Source organism: Saimiri boliviensis, chromosome 18 (genome assembly GCF_048565385.1).
Source record: "Saimiri boliviensis isolate mSaiBol1 chromosome 18, mSaiBol1.pri, whole genome shotgun sequence".
NCBI classification, from domain to species: Eukaryota; Metazoa; Chordata; class Mammalia; order Primates; family Cebidae; genus Saimiri; species Saimiri boliviensis.
Window position 1 is genome coordinate 17,552,105 of NC_133466.1, and position 16,827 is coordinate 17,568,931.

The window sequence follows — 16,827 nt, forward strand, 5'->3', positions numbered from 1 at the left end:
GAATGGCTTGAACCTGGGAGGCAGAGGTTGCTGTGAACCAAGATCTTACCAACGCACTCTAGCCTGAGTGACAGAGTGAGACTCCATCTCAAGAAAAAAAAAATTAGATGGATGAGAAAATCCATACTTGATGTGGTCTTTGACAGAGTGCTGAGTCTTAATGGGCCTTTGAGACCGAAAGCTTTTTAGGCCTTATGTCTCCTCATTTTGGCAATGGAAACTTTTCCAACCCCCAGAGGCCTCAATTCCTGCACAGTTTTATCCCCATCTCTGTAAGCTCTCAATCACACCAATTATTGTCTGAGTTCACCTCTTCCCTTGTAATAATTTGCTCTACTCAGCAAATGACAACCAACATAAGCTATTAATATCTGACTTTTCCCAACAATTTCCCGCTACAGGCCTAGTAAACAAGTAGTCAGTCTTTCAATGTATTACAGGCAAAATTTTACCAAACATTTTGTCATAAAAAATGTGGTTCTGGCCATGCGCAGTGGCTTGCATCTGTAATCCCAGCACTTTGGAAGGCAAAGGCAGGTGGATCACCTGAGTTCGGGAGTTTGAGACCAGCCTAGCCAGCATGGTAGAACCCCGCCTCTACTAAAAATACAAAAATTAGCCAGGTGTTGTTGCAGGCGCCTGTAGTTCCAACTACTCGGATGGTTGAGGCACCAGAATCACTTGAACCCAAGAATCGGAGGTTGCAGTGAGCCAAGATCTCCCCATTGCACTCCAGCCTGGGCAACAAAAGGAGACTCCATCTTAAAAAAAAAAATGTGGTTCTTTCTGCAGCATGTTTCCTCTTTGGTTGCTGCGTGACTGCTAAGCCACTGCCATATATTTTAGGTTTTTATCTTAGCAGCACTTGCTGTATATAACTATGCCCATGCAGCTTAGGATAATGCTATCTGCTCTACAAATGAGCCATATAATCTCAGTGGTTTAACACAGCAGAGGTTATTCCTCATTTAAGTAATAGTCTCCTAGAGATGAAGACGTTTACATGGGGTGAGGATGTGCTTCTGTTCTGTTCACTCTCTTAGGGATTCAGGCTGATAGAGGCTTCAGAATCTTCAGTACTGAATTGCCTTGGGCATTCACATCCAAGAGGCAGAAATGAAAAGAGAATGAAGGCATATGTGCTCCTTCCATGTTTGTCCAAAAAAAGCCAGTTGTCAGTCATTCCCTGTAATTCTCTGATGAGGAGACATGATCAAGCAGCCCACTTAGATGCACAGGAGCCGGGGGGCACATGTAGTCCTGAACTGCATTGTTCTAGAAGTTGACATATGAACTTTTGATGAACTTCTGGGGGTCTATGCTACAAAGGGTAAACAAATCCTCTTCTCTCAACCCAAACAGTTATATACAACAACAAAAACATTTTTTGAACATTTGTTATTTGCAAGATACAACTATGAATGGTAAAAAATAAAACAAAATCAAACGTAAAATCCATGTTCCTTGCCAAAAAATAGTTGTATGATGTTTAGTTTCCTAAGGTTGCCAAAAAAAAAAAAAAAAAAAAAAAAAAAAACCCACAGAATGGGGAGCTCAAGCAAATACTTATTTTCTCACATTTCTAGTGGCTAGAAGTCCAAGATTGAGGTAACAGCAGGGTTGGTTTCTTCTAAAAACCAGGAGAGAAGGATCTGCTCCAGTCCTCTCTTCTTGTTTCGCAGATGACCTTCCTCTCCCTGTGTCTCCTCACATGGTACTCCCTCTGCGTGTATCTGTGTCCTAAGCTCCTCTTCTTGTAAATGCACTATTAGCTTAAGGACCAATTTAATAATCATTTTTACTCAATCTCTTCTTTAAATACCTTATATCCAAATATAGTCAATTCTGAGCTACTAGGGTTTAGGACTTCAACATATGAACCCGGGGAAACGCAATTCAATCCATAACACATCTTAGAAAATAGATAACTTTTCTTATTTTTTTCTTCTATAGAATAATTTATACAAATTATTCCTCCAGTTTTATTTTAAAATTATTTTTGATACATTGAGAAAACAATTCTTAGGAAGAATAATCTACCTAGATCAGAATGATTGAGTTATAATTAGCTTAGAAAAGCATAATCAATCTTGTTTATTTGTTTTTGTGTGTTATAAAAATCCAATCCTGGCTGGGCATGGAGCTCACACCTGTAATCCCAGCACTTTCAGAGGCTGAGGCAGGCAGATCACCTGAGGTCAGGAGTTTGAGACCAGACTGACCAACCTGGTGAAATCCTGTCTCTACCAAAATACAAAAATTAGCTGGGCATGATGGCAGGCACCTGTAATCTCAGCTACTTGGGAGGCTGAGGAAGGAGAATCACTTGAACCTGGGAGGTGGAGGTTGCGGTGAGCCAAGATCACACCACTGCATTGCATCCTGGGCAACAACAGTGAGACTCCCATCTCAAAAAAAAAAAAAATACATAAAAGAAAAGCATAATCAACAATAAAGTTATTGTTTACATATCTTTAGGGTGAAAAATGCTACCAAAAGATTGTATACATGTAAAAATTATTCAGAAACAAACTTTCACTTGTCCATATATAAAAAAATAAAACTCAGTAGTATTAGGTTGGTGCAAAAGTAATTATGATTTTGGTTATTTAAAAGTAATGGCAAAAACTGCAACCACTATTATACCAACCTATTTATTAAAATCACTCTTTAATGGGATTGATTTAGTCTTTTGAAGTTGGTGCTATATGTAAAGAGTAGACATTCTAAGACTTTATCAGAGATGATAAGAGCTCCTGATGTGTGCAATCTCTCTCATGTTAAACATTTCAGATGTTGAAGAGCCTGAGAAACTCCGGATTGTATTACTTTCTCTGAGGTCTTGAGTTCTAGGATGTGTTCAAAATGCAGTCATTGTAATAATATCATGAAAACCACTTTTTAAAATTCGAATGAGATTACAAAGTTCAGACAACCAATATGTTCGCATTTTGAAAGCAGAGGAATGAGACTTAGAATCCATGACTACACTTAAATTTGCTTTGGAAATAATGTAATGTAATAGAGGTTAATCCTTAAGTCTTTCCAGAAGAGCGATAAGGAGTATTCATGCCAAGTGGGAAGAAACATCTGGGGAAGAAATGTAAAAGAAAGCTCCATGGTCTGAAATTTAAATTTAAAACAAAGCTGCTGGCTTTCTTGCACAAATGGACTGTGATTGTCCCACAGCAATTAGGGTATGTATTTTAAGTTACTTTTCCAGTTACATCAATGAGTCTGTCCATTTCCCATCACCTGTTTTCCTTTCATGTCCTTGGTCATACTTGTCCACATTTCTGACATGAACCTTAGATGTAGGTGATAGATCTGGGGCCATAAAATCATTTTCCTGTGACTGAAGCAACCCTTCCTACATAGGGAGGAAGCCCACAATGTTGGCCCATGTAAAATAATCTCTAGGGCACAAGGCTGTTTGGCTCAATTTTTATAACCCACAAAAACAAATGAACAAAACAACAGAGTACATAGCTGACAGGGCCCTGTTTATATGGCAAAGCATCTATTCCAAAATCTTTAAGAAAACGCTACCTTAAACAGGGAATGGTTCGAACCTATGCATGTAAGGTAATGAAATGGTTTTTTTTTATTTCTGAGCTAATAGGAAACTGACCCAGAAGTGAACTATAGCAAGAAGTGCGATTTGACACTTAGAAAAGAAGCTTTTCTGACCATTCAGCCAGAATCCAACTTTTCATTGCCAGATTTTCAAAAAAAGGCTTATAAGAGTTACACAGGTGCTGCTGGTGAGCTATTTATAGATGCCAAGTCAAATGAGTCTCCCCTGGCATCCATTAGGTTCAACTTTATGATACCTTGACTCAGTTATAAAAATACATCCTCCCATTAACAGGAATGCCATGCAAAATATGCAACATAGAACTAGATGGAGCTTAATTCCTTTGTAGTTTACCAGTTAACCTTGCACCTTCCCAAATTTGTTAACAGTAATGTTGCCCAGGGATCCACAGACGGATTTGTTTTAGTAAAATAGTCTAAATAAGGGTTTCTCCATATCAGCACTATTGCTATTTTAAATCAAGTAATTCTTTATTACAAGGCTGTCACTTGGACATTATAGGATGTTTACTGCATCGTTTTTCTTTTTCTTTTCTTTTTTCTTTTTTTTTTTTTTTTTTGAGGCGGAGTGTCTTTCTGTTGCCCAGGCTGGAGTGCAGTGATCTCTGCTCACTACATGATCTCCGCATAATGTTGGCTCACTACAAACTCTACCTCATGGTTCAAGAGATTCTCCTGCCTGTGTTTCCTGAGTAAATGGGATTTCAGGCATGCACCACCATGCCTGGCTATTTTTTGTATTTTGAGTAGAGACAGGATTTCACCATGTTGGCCAGGCTGGTCTCAGGCTCCTGACCTCAAGTGATCTACCCACCTCAGCCTCCCAAATTGCTGTGATTACAGGTGTGAGCCATCACATTCAGCCTGATTACAGCATCTTTGGGTTCTATGAAATAGATGCCAGGAGCATACACAAGCTATCACAATCAAAAACAACTCAGACATCGTCAAATGTCCCCCAGGCAAGGAAGTGGGGTGACTGATTCAAAAACCACGTGTCTGTGGTAGGTATGCTATACAGGACTGCCTACAAAATGTCTAGGGCTCAATGCCAAATAAGCATGCAGGCTCCCTATTCGAAAAATACTAAAAATGTCAAAGGCGGCTCAAACCAAGCACCAGGTCCTTATAAGCACAAAGTCTTTTGCTTTTACACAGGTCATAATCTCCGAAAGCTGGCCCTGAGGCTACATTTTTCCAACCCATTGCTCAAAAATCATAATGCTAATAACACGCAAGTGTGTGGTTTACAACTTTTAGTGGCCCAGCTCACAGCTGCAGACACCTCACATGCTTCCTCCATGTTACGTATCAGGTAGTTGCTTTCATCACCCTGTTAGTTCCAAACCATTTATCCACATTCCACATCCTGTTTACCATTCTTCCAGGTACTAACATCTTTACTGACCCTGTCATTTCCGTACTTATGTGGTCATTGAAGACAAGAGCTTCTTACTTAACAGCTGGCTTTCCTTCAACCAGGACTCTGCTGTCAACTTGCTACCCACTACCAAACAATCGTGAGTCTTCCTGGACAAATTCTAGCCCACCCTGCATACCACACCCCATCATCTTCCACAGCAGGCCATGTGCCTCCCTACCTCCCTACCACAGTCCTGCCCTAGGGACTCCAGAATGACTCCTCCCAATCAGCTTGATAAACACAATTCCATTAATGTGATATGTTTGTTCTGACCAAAATTGCCACTTACAGAGTTATTTTCTAAGGTGGTAGACCTTGTTGTTGGAAATACTACATCAGCATTTTGCAGATGAAGAAACCAAAGCTTTGAAATTAAAAAATAATAATAATAAAACAAATCCTGCCCAGAATCACACGTAAAATTTAGAACTGGAAGCCCTGTTGATTTAATACTGAAGCCCTTGACCTTATCCACTAGCTTACCCCCTCCTAATACCTCTCCAGATCACAGAGGTTTTTTTGTTTGTTTTGTTTTGTTTTGTCTTTGATAGAGTCTTGCTCTGTTGCTCAGGCTGGAGTGCAGTGGCACAGACTCAGCTCACTGCAACCTTCACCTCCCAGGTTCAAGTGATTCTCCTGCCTCAGCCTCTTGAGCAGCTGGGACTACAGGCAGGCGCCACCACGGCCAGCTAATTTTTGTACTTTTAGTAGAGATGGGGTTTCACTATGTTGGCCAGGATGGTCTCAATCTCTTGACCTTGTGATCCGCCTGCCTTGGCCTCCCAAAGTGCTGGGATTACAGGCATGAGCTACCATGCCCAGCTGATCACCAAGTATTATTATGATTCTTTCTCATCACACCCATTAGCTGTGAAAGGCATCTCAAAACCAAAGGAACACTATGATATTAGTAGGTGAACATTCAAAACAAGAAGGAAATATTGTGTCAGACAAGTCTGATATTAATGCTCTAATATTTTACCATTTTTCAAAACAGAAGCCAAAAGAAAATCAAAGAATGTCAGGACTGGCTTTCTTGAAGATACCAGCTTTCTTTAACACAAAATTTATTTGCATTTATTTCACAACCAATCAGCATTATTATTTGCTTTCCAAGTATATGTCATAATGATCTAACCTAGGATTATTTAAATAATATGAATACTGAAAGATATTTGAGTACTAGAATTATCACACTTCCTAAGATTATAATTTACCATCTATCTGATTAAAATGTTATTTTGGCTGGGCATGGTGGCATGTGCTGGTGGCTGAGCCAGGAGGATCAGCTGAACCCAAGAGTTTGGGGTTACAGTGAACAATGATTGTGCCACTATACTCTAGCTTAGGCAACAGAGAAAGATGCTATCTCTAAAAGATAAATAATAAAAATTAAAACAATTTAATAAAAACATTATTTTATTGTATATCTACCTTCTCAAATATAGAACTTTTCTAAGTAATTTTTACTTCAAGTCTTTCTACTGCCAAAGGAGACCTTTTCCCTTTGGAAGTATATATAGATCAACCCTGTGCTAAGATTTATAATTCCCCTGACTATAAGTGAACAGCATTTTAGAAATCAATTCTGCTGAAATAAAGTTCTATATAGCAAGATCCTTTACTACCAATCATTTGTGTTAAATGCCAACCACTAAAATTTAGCCACTATCAAACAATCCCATGAGAAGAAAACGAAAAAATGTAGAATAATGTAATAATGAACATCTTTGTGTTTTTTGGTTTTTTCATTTTATTGAATCTGCCATAGCCATCTGTAGGTCACAGGCCCTGCACAGGAAAAACACTACATAGTCCAAGAATGTGTGAGAAAGTAGAGCCATTCGTGTCCAATGTCAGAAGAGTCATTTGTTTTATGCATGTAGCCATTCCAATATCCTGAGCGGTTGGGAAAATGCTACGAAAAAAGCAATTCTTTTGTCCATTGAAACTGCTAAGTGTGAGAAGAATCTATAACCTTTTGATGAAAAAATGTTGGCCCAAAGACCTCTCCACTGTAACAAAAAAGCACAGATGTATGTGTAGAAATTAAATTTGGGGGACAACTGGCTGTGCACTATAAGATGTTTTATGAATAAATCATTATAAATAACAAAGATGCAGTGATATACATCATCATTCACATGGTTGAGAATCATGAGAAAGAAAAAAGCAAAAAACTAAAGTGGCCAAAGCTATTATTATCCTTTTAAATACATGAATAGAGTTTGAATACAGAAGAAAAAGTTCAGTATCACTCTCATGGTAGGGATGTTATTCCATTCACTTTTCCTCTGAATTTTATCTACTTCTATTTCCCAGAAATTGTTGGCATCTTTCTCTGAACCTACTTTCTATTTTGTTATCCCTTTACATCCATGGGGGACTGGTTGCAGGACCCACTGTGAATATTGAAATCCACAGACACTCATGTGCCTTGTATAAAATGATATAGGATTTGCATGTAACCTATATACATCCTCCTGTATACTTTAAATTATCTCTAGATTGTAGTACTTAATGCAATGCCTACAGATTACTTTATTCATATGGATTCAAAGTAGTATTTGAGGCTTGGCATTTGTAATCCCAGCACTTTGAGATGATCTCCTGAAGTCAGTCGTTTGAGACAAACATGGCGAAACTCCATCTCTACTAAAAATACAAAAATTAGCCAGGCAAGGTGGTGTGGACCTGTAATCCCAGTTACTCGGGCAGCTGAGGCAGGAGAATTGCTTGAACCCAGGAGGCAGAGGCTGCAGTGATCCGAGGTCATGCCACTGCACTCCAGACTGGGTGACAGAATGAGACACCATCTCAAGAAAACAAACAAAAATAAGCATTTGGTACAAGGCAAATCCAAGTTCTGGGTTTTGGAATTTTCTCTTTTCCAAATATTTTCAAGCCAGTGTTAGCTGAATCCACAGACGTGGAACCCGTGGATATGAAAGGCTAACTATAATTGTGTTTTAGTTTGCATAGACATTCAAAGAAAGTTTTTAAAAAATAAGATAAAAGGACTCTCTCTCTCTCTCTCTCTCTTTCTCTCTCTCTCTCTCTTTCTCTCTCTCTCCTTGTTTGTCTCCTTTGTGGTGTCCTCTCTGTTTTCTGGGCTTAAAATATTAAATGCAGCCCGGTTCTGACCTTGAGCATCTTCTTTCCCTTCTGCGCACACGCTCCCTGGCCTCATACCTTCTAAACGCCTCAACCGCCTCCTGAATGCTGATAATCCCTGCATTGATATCTCAGCCCCAGCCTTCCTTCTGAGGTCTAAATCTCTATATTCAAACAGATATTCAAACAGACTAGTGGAATCTCCTCCCCAGTGTCCATGGGCTGCTTATACTTAACATGGGACAGAAGCCACCCTCCCGGCACCCTGCCCCCTAGCAGATGATGCATTGTCCCTGGTCACTATTACGGAGAATGGCGTCATCACTACCCCTGTCACCCCAAAGAGAAATATGCTGGTGGTAAAGGGTAACTGTCATCCAAGATTTCTGACTGTGCTGCAAGCCTCCAAACCAATTTATCCAAGCCACTCTGCCCTCCTTTTGACATATCTCACACCCCCCAAGCCCGCCACCTTACCTCTGCCTCTCATCAGTTTTGTCCAGATAACTGTGCGTCACCTGTCTCCCTGTCCCTGATCTAGTTCTCCTCCAATCTTCCCTCTCTCTACCTACCAGAGATATTTTTCTAAAATTCAAATCAAATCACATAATTTGCCTTTGAAAACAGTTTAAATGTCCTTTCCTTCCATACTATGGTGTAACAAATAAAGCCATTTGTGGCCTGGGTCCTGTGAATCTGGCCGTCTTTATTTTCTCCCACCCTCCAAGCTCAAATATGATCTCATCTGTGAAACATGATTTATGCTCATAGGCTTCAAACTGCTCATATGTCCTATGTCCCCCAGCTGAGATCAAACAGTCTAAGAGGCTTCAGAACCTCGGCTGTACATACTAACCAGCTACTTGACCTTAAACAAGTTTCTTCATCTGTGTCCTAGTTCCTCATTTGTAAATTGATATAACAGCACCTGTCTCATAAAATCCTTCTGAGGTGTAAATAACATAATTCATGTAAAAGGATTAGCAAAGAGCAAAGCACTTAGAGAGAATTCATCAAACGTTAATTGTGAGGATTATCATAATGATTTATGTATGCATCTTTCCGCTAGGGAATTATTCTTGTATCTTCTGCAAGTAACATACTATCTGACACATAATCGTGACTCATTTAATGTTTGTTGAGTTTATCAATGAGTGAATGGGTACAGGAATCATTCATTTTGAATAATACTGATTCATATATATTGATATGTATATAAATCAATATAATTTCTGGGTCAACAAATAAGAAGTCAGACATTTGGTAGGTGTCCAATAAATTATTCTTACACTTCATTATTGATGCCTAAGATTTATTTGAGTTCAGGTGTTCATCCAGTTTTCCCACCTCTCTGAGATAAACTGAGGATGTAAAAATGAATAATGGAAAAAAGCCCATCATTCTTCTCTCACATTATAAATGTGACAAAATGAGGTTTTAATTAGGATCAATCAAATTATCAGTGGTCTTGCTTCCAAAATCTGTATTACTCAGCGGTCTCTGAATAAACAGACCAATAGGATGTGAATATGTATGTGTCTGTACATAAGTGTGTGTGTGTGTGTGTGTGTGTGTGTGTGTGTGTCTAGAGAGAGAGAAAGAGCAAGATTTATTTTAGGAATGGGCTTATGCAATCACAGAGAGAATTAGCCAGTCTAAAAACCTACATGATAGGACTGCAGACTTGAGACCCAGGGAAGAATTGATGTTTCAGTTCCAGTCTAAAGGCTGTCTGCTGCCTGCAGGTTCTTAGAAGGATTTTGATAGGATTTCTATTACCCATTTATTACGCATGAGGACATTCAAAGTGAGAGTGATCACAAAGCCAGTAAGCTGTTACTGATTACTAAATCCCGCCACTGTCCATTAAAGCACACAGCAATTCTCCAGTGATTTCTAAACCCTCCCAAAGAGAAAAATACATGCAAATAACTTTCACAAATAGCTTTGCTAAAGCAAAGAGACCATGTGCTTTATTTCCTTTATATATTCTTTGCTCCTAAGAGAATGGCTATAAAGTGCAGGCTGTGTCTGAAAGCAAAGAGAAGCAGAGGAAATACTTCTTCCTCTGAAAGCAAAGGGGAGACATGTAATGAGTGTACTTGGGTTTCCGACATATGAGATACTTTCTTTAAAAATTCTGACCAAGAATATTCTCAGCTGTGCTTATATGTCCCCTGACTCATCGTTTAGCTTAAGATCCTAAAAAGCGTTGACCTTCAAAAAATGTCCAGAAGGAATAATACATTAAGCCTTTGCTGAGATCCAAATGTTAGCATATCAATTACAAATCATGATCCCTTTGTGACAGACGGCAAGGACAAGGCAAGAGTGGGACAGCTGAGGAGAAGTAAAAGACAGAAAAGTTATCTGCGTGAGCATTTTGTCCAAGGCCTTATATTTTCCAATCTGCCTCAAATTATGAGGTTTATTTGTACCAACTTCCAGTAATGGTTTTAAGCCACATTGTTCAAAGCACAACATAATCGTACCCCTTAAGTCAGCTTGCTTTTCAGCCAAGTTAAATATTTCTGTCTCCACCAGAACTTGGAAATGAGAGCTCGGTAGAATATTTCAACTTATCGTTTACACAGGATGGTTCACCTGTGTAAGATATTCCTGTCTTTTTCCTTGGGCTTTTTTATCTCTGATATTTGAGGATAGAATGTTTTATTCTTCTAGCTAGGCAATGTTCTAGCTAGGTAATGTTCTCTGGAAAGCCATTCTCATCTTCATTGACATGAATGAGGAATCATGCATGGTTTAATGATGAGGTATAAACATTTTTTAATAGACAATGATGTCATTTATTTAAAATGTTTACCCCAATAAATATATATATGTATATATATATTAATTATATAATATATATTAATATATTTAATATATATTATATATATTAATATATATTTTATATATTAATATATATTAATATATATTTTATATATATACTCAATGCAGGGCACACTATATACACACACACACACACACACACACACACACACTCTCAATGCAGGGCACACCATTTATATATATATATAAAATAAGACAATTACAGCACTAAACAAGGCACCTTCGACCGAATCACAACCTCTTCTTTCATTCCCCTTCATGCTAAGCCCGTTTTAAATTCTTATTCCTGAGCTGGAAGACCAGTCAGATGCCCGCGGGGTCAGGGCCAGGCATATTTCCAGTCGGGCAACTGTGTACTTTTCTCTAGGACTGCAGGATGCCCTTCCCCCAGCTTCTTATTTTAAAGGATTTAATTAGGAAGTTTATGTTTCAATCTAAGCCGAAAGGAGGTGCAGACAAGGCAGTCCTCATTTCGAAGGTCCCTTTCCTGCTCCAGTCCCTGGCTAGGGTTCTAGTAGAGGCTGGGTGCTGGGTTTACATGAGGCCACTGGAATATCTAAGTCCAGCTCTGCCCAGGGCGGCTCCTGCAGGGACCGAGGCTGGGACCTCGAGTGCTGCTTCCTCAGCCATTTTGGCGGCTATGACTCAAAGGAGGGACTTCAAGAGAGCCAGGAGCGCAGGTGCCTGGGCTGCCTTCCAGAAACAAGACCTGTCCAGGGAAACGGATCAGGCTGTCACATGGAACCTTGAGTTGGAGATGGTGGTTTCGGGGCAAATTGACAGATTACTTTAGCAAAGCCCTGAAGAGGCAGATGCTTCTTCCTTGGACTACTGATTGAACACAGAACAAGAGATGCACGTGGTGTCAGACTAAGTCTTAGAGAGATACAAGCCAGCCTCCTCCCGCAGGGTCTTGGGACTGGCAGAACAGACATTCTTATGTGCCCTCCGAGGGCAGGAGTCACGGTAAGGAGCGACTGGGGCGGAAAATAGGGGAGAAAGCGACAACAACTAGATCATTTTGGGCGTTTTAACATGGAGATGGTGACAAGTAGTAACAACAGCAAAAGAAAAAAAAAAAAAAAAAAAAAAAACTTGAAGACACCCATCCACCCAAATCTCACACTGAAGTTCTATTACCATCTTCCCTATAAGTACCACTGAACTAAACATATATCTTTAAGCACCCAAACCAGTCCAGACGCCCTGGAAACAAAAACCCCAGCCAGAGCTGCCACCTCTCTTGGATCCAGGTGAGAGGAGAGTTCCAGGAAAGGTACCTTGTAACTCACTCAGTGCAGGGCACACGGAGGTGAGCTGGGGCACGGGCACTTGATGGCGACCCAGGTGGCAGTCACAGCATCCGTGCGGACACGCAAGGAAGGGTACTCCTTGGTAATCCCAAGAGGTGTAAACTTTAATTCTGAGGTATAAACTAGAATTCAGACTACTGACGGTAATGGACACCAGAGATAATTATCTTTTTAAAATGATTAGTCTTTCTAGAAAAATCTTTTTGCTTGATGTTAAAGCATTCTATGGTTAAGGTTGCTTCCTAGCCACTCAATATCTGATTAAAAGCAGAGATTACAAAATATCTCTGAAATAAGCACTTACGTCTGGAAGGGAATAATAAAAACACAAAGGAAGCATCTAGCTGACCTTCCAAACTTTCAGCCATAATTTGGAATTCTGAACTGAGGGCTGAAAACTAGAAGGATATTAACATAAACTCCTTTCTCCTTTCTAGAACCCTCAAATTATTTTATTGACATAACTTCTAATGAAAGGAAAACCAGGATAGAAAGAGAAAGCTAGGAAATGAATAGACAAGTTCTGAATCACTGGTCAATAGCGTTGAGCATGAGCATTTGATTAGAGTATGTGGATATTTGTGTGGATAATTGGCAAAGGATGATTGCCACAGTGAGCCAAGTGCACATGACGCCTCTTGACCATGATGTCACAGCAATAGGCCCGGGAACCTGTCACCATGCTGCATGGTGAAATGGCAAAATCAAAAGAGGCAATTTCCAGGAAGTATTTCTGACTTCCTGGCTGCACAGCTCTTCTTTCCTCAAATGGTGTGATTAAAGCTTTAGCTAGCTCTCATTCAACCAGCAAAGTAAAATAATTTATTATATTCAAATAATGGGGATTTTAGGATTTAATATTCATTCAGATTTGTTTTTTAAAATCATTGTTTTGTGGAGAAATTCAACAAAATTAATTATAGCTGATTATATTATGCTCACCAGATTAAGGGTGAATCGGTTTTCCCCAGCCCACTGACCCAAATATTAATCTACTTTGGCAACACCCTCACAGAAACACCCAGGATTAATACTTTGTGTCCTTCAATCCAATCAAGTTGACAGTATTAACCATCACACAGGCTAAAGCAAAACATATGATCTATAAGCACTCTACAGCTCAGTAAACTCCGAACAAAAGTGACTAAGAAATTTTAAAACTAACACCCTTATTTACAAAGTGGCGGTGTAGCCATTGTTTCTTTTTAAGGAGAACTTTGGACACTATAAGCAAGCAGAAGCCCTGGCTTCTGCGAAATACCCTCTGGGATGCAGCTTCACTCCTTTTTAGGTATGTTTATGAAAAAGGAGAAACAACAATCCATTTCCAAATATTTTAGGACATTTTTAATGGGAAAATGTAAAATGATTTTATGTTTTTTCATAGTGGATTCCTTCCCAGCAGTAAGCATTTACGGACGTGGTACAACATAAATGCAGGGTGCTAGGGAATGCAAGGCAAAGCAAGAATGATCAAAGCTGGGAAGAAAAGATGTGTCCTCCAGAAATACATACAAATTCCCCTAATGCAAGTTCTGGGTAAGTATGATGGCACATCCTAAATGCATGGAATTTTTAACAAGTATAGGGGAATGAATGAATAGATAGATAAATGAGAGAGAGAGACAGAGAGAGAGAGAGAGAGAGAGAGAGAGAGAGAGAGAGATGCATTCAAATGTCATTCAGAATATTGCTAAGCAAAGCTGTACACACTTTTATGACATCATCTACATACCACATATTTGGAGTTCTTCTTTGGGTACCGTCTTCCTAACAAATTTACTAATTACAAAACATACTTCATTTCACAAATGCAGCTTTTGACCAAAAAGGACAATATTTTCCAAGTTAATTACTAGTTTATCAGACTTTGCTCCAATTGAATTTTGTATATTAAAGGAAAATCAAATCCATTCCAAAGTCCAACATATCTGCTAGCTGAAAATATTTAAGAATGATGGGAAAGATGCTTCTGAATGGAAATTTTTATACTTTTTTATTGTTTAGCAATAGCAGTAGTATCAGTACAGTAACACCTCTTAAAATGATTACTATGAAAACAATCACCAAACATTTAGGAGAGTCTTTACAGCTTAGGGATCAAAAGCACATGCAGGACTTTGGGTGAATTATTTTATTTCTTGAGCTTTAGTTTCCTATCAATGATAAACAAAGCTCATTCTATTTCATGGGATTATTATTATTATTATTATTATTAAGATGGAGTCTCACTCTGTCTCCAGGCTGGAGTGCCGTGGCACAATCTCAGCTCACTGCAACCTCCGCCTCCTGAGTTCAAGTGATCCTTCTGCCTCAGCCTATGGAGTAGCTAGGACTACAGATATAAACCACCACACCCAGCTAATTTTTTTGTATTTTTAATAGAAACGGGGTTTTACCATGTTGGCCAGGATAGTCTCGATTTCTTGACCTCATGATCTGCCTGCCTCAGCCTCCCAAAGTGCTGGGATTACAGGTGTGAGCCAGCGTGTCCAGCCTTCGCAGTGTTATTGAATGAGGGAACTATAAATCAGTGGTTATGACAATACCATGCCCCTCTAAAACCTTCAGTAATGTTTCCTAGTATTCTTTGATAATAGGCACCTTATAGCAGGCTTCTATATAGGCCTGACTTGTTATCATGAAGACATATTTGATACCATGTATCAAAATTTGTACAAATTGTAAAGCCTGTAAAATTTCATATAAGCCACATTTGGTTATTGATACAGTGTAAACAAAACTGAAAAAGACATTTTGAACCCAACCAGCTGAAGTTTGAGAGTGAAGCCATGGTTCTTCCTAAAATCTGAAAATGGGTTTTCTGGTACTATGTTGAGACTGCTTGATTTTTCATGAACTGGTATGTATGATAAACTAGACTTTGTTTACACATTTTTGTTCTTATTTAACTATCTATATGCTCTAATTGTGCAGTGCTTCTGGACTTGCATGCATACATATTTTATTAATTAGGCATATTTACTCATACATGTTAAGTCATTTTTTAAAATTCAAAGAGTTCTGTAGGACAGGTTACGAGAAAGAGTAGATGCTTAACATTTTCACTATTCTTGTCCTCTCCAGAGGCATACATATTAAGCTCTTTTAATGGATTACTTTGTACTTATATCTGTGATGGTTAAAAATATGTATCAACTTGAATAGGTCATAAGGTGCCCAGATATTTAGTTAAACATTATTTCTGAGTGTGTCTGTGAGGATGTTTCCATGTAAGATTAGGATTTGCATTAGCAGACTGAGTAAATCAGGTTGACCTCCCAAGTATGGATGAGCACCATCCGATATGTTGAGGGTCTGGAATAAAACAAAAAGGCAGAGGAAGGAGAATTTGCTCTCTCTGTGGACTGTGTGAACTGGGACATCACCTTCTCCTGCTCTTGGACTGGGACTTACATCATCAGTGCTCCTGGTCCTCAGGCCTTAGATTAACTTGGCCTGGTTAATCCAGGCTTGCTGTGGTCTTAAAACCTCGTTCCCATCTTCCTAGGAATTTACTTTGCCTCTCTCTTCTGCTGCATCTTATGGTTGCCTGTTTCTTGGTTTTCTCCTTGACTTTAACAGAACACAACCACCTGAGAAAGGTGAAAGAATCATAGACAATCATAGTTTTCAGTTCTTGCATATCTTCAATTCTTATCCATAAACTCACATTAGATATTTGGCTTAACAGTTTTGTTGTAGATTATTTGTACTAAGAATGTGAAAATATTTCTCCTGTGTCTTCAGGTTTCCAGTGTTCTACTAAGAAATGTGGGGCCGGCCATGGTGGCTCAAGCCTGTAATCTCAGCACTTTGGGAGGCCGAGGAGGGTGGATCACGAGGTCAAGAGATCAAGACCATCCTGGTCAACATGGTGAAACCCCGTCTCTACTAAAAATACAAAAAATCAGCTGGGCATGGTAGTACGTGCCTGTAATCCCAGCTACTCAGGAGGCTGAGGCAGGAGAATTGCCTGAACCCAGGAGGCGGAGGTTGCGGTGAGCCGAGATCGTGCCATTGCACTCCAGCCTGGGTAACAAGAGCGAAACTCTGTCTCAAAAAAAAAAAAAAAAAAAAAAAAAAGAAATGTGATGGCCTTATTTTTTTGCATAAAACTGTCTCTAGAAGTTTCTAGAGGCTTCTGTTTGCCACCATTACTCTAAAATTTTAATTATGTTTCCTGGTCCGGGCCTATTTGCATTTATTTTGTAATACATGTGGGACAATGTTAATTTTACACTTGATCTTAGCCAAAAGGCCAAGAAGCAATGGGACAATGTAAATTTAAAAAAAAAAAAAAAACTTGTTGATTTTTATTTTTTTAATTTTAGAGACAGGATTTCTCTCTGTTACCCAGGGTAGAGCACAGTGATAGAATCACAGCTCACTGAAACCTCAAACTGTTGGACTCAGGAGATCCTCCTGCTTCAGCCTCCTGCCTCCTGCCTCCTGAGCAGCTGAGACCACAGATGTGTCCCACTGAGCCCAGATAATTTTTTTAAATGTTTTGTAGAAATGGAGTGT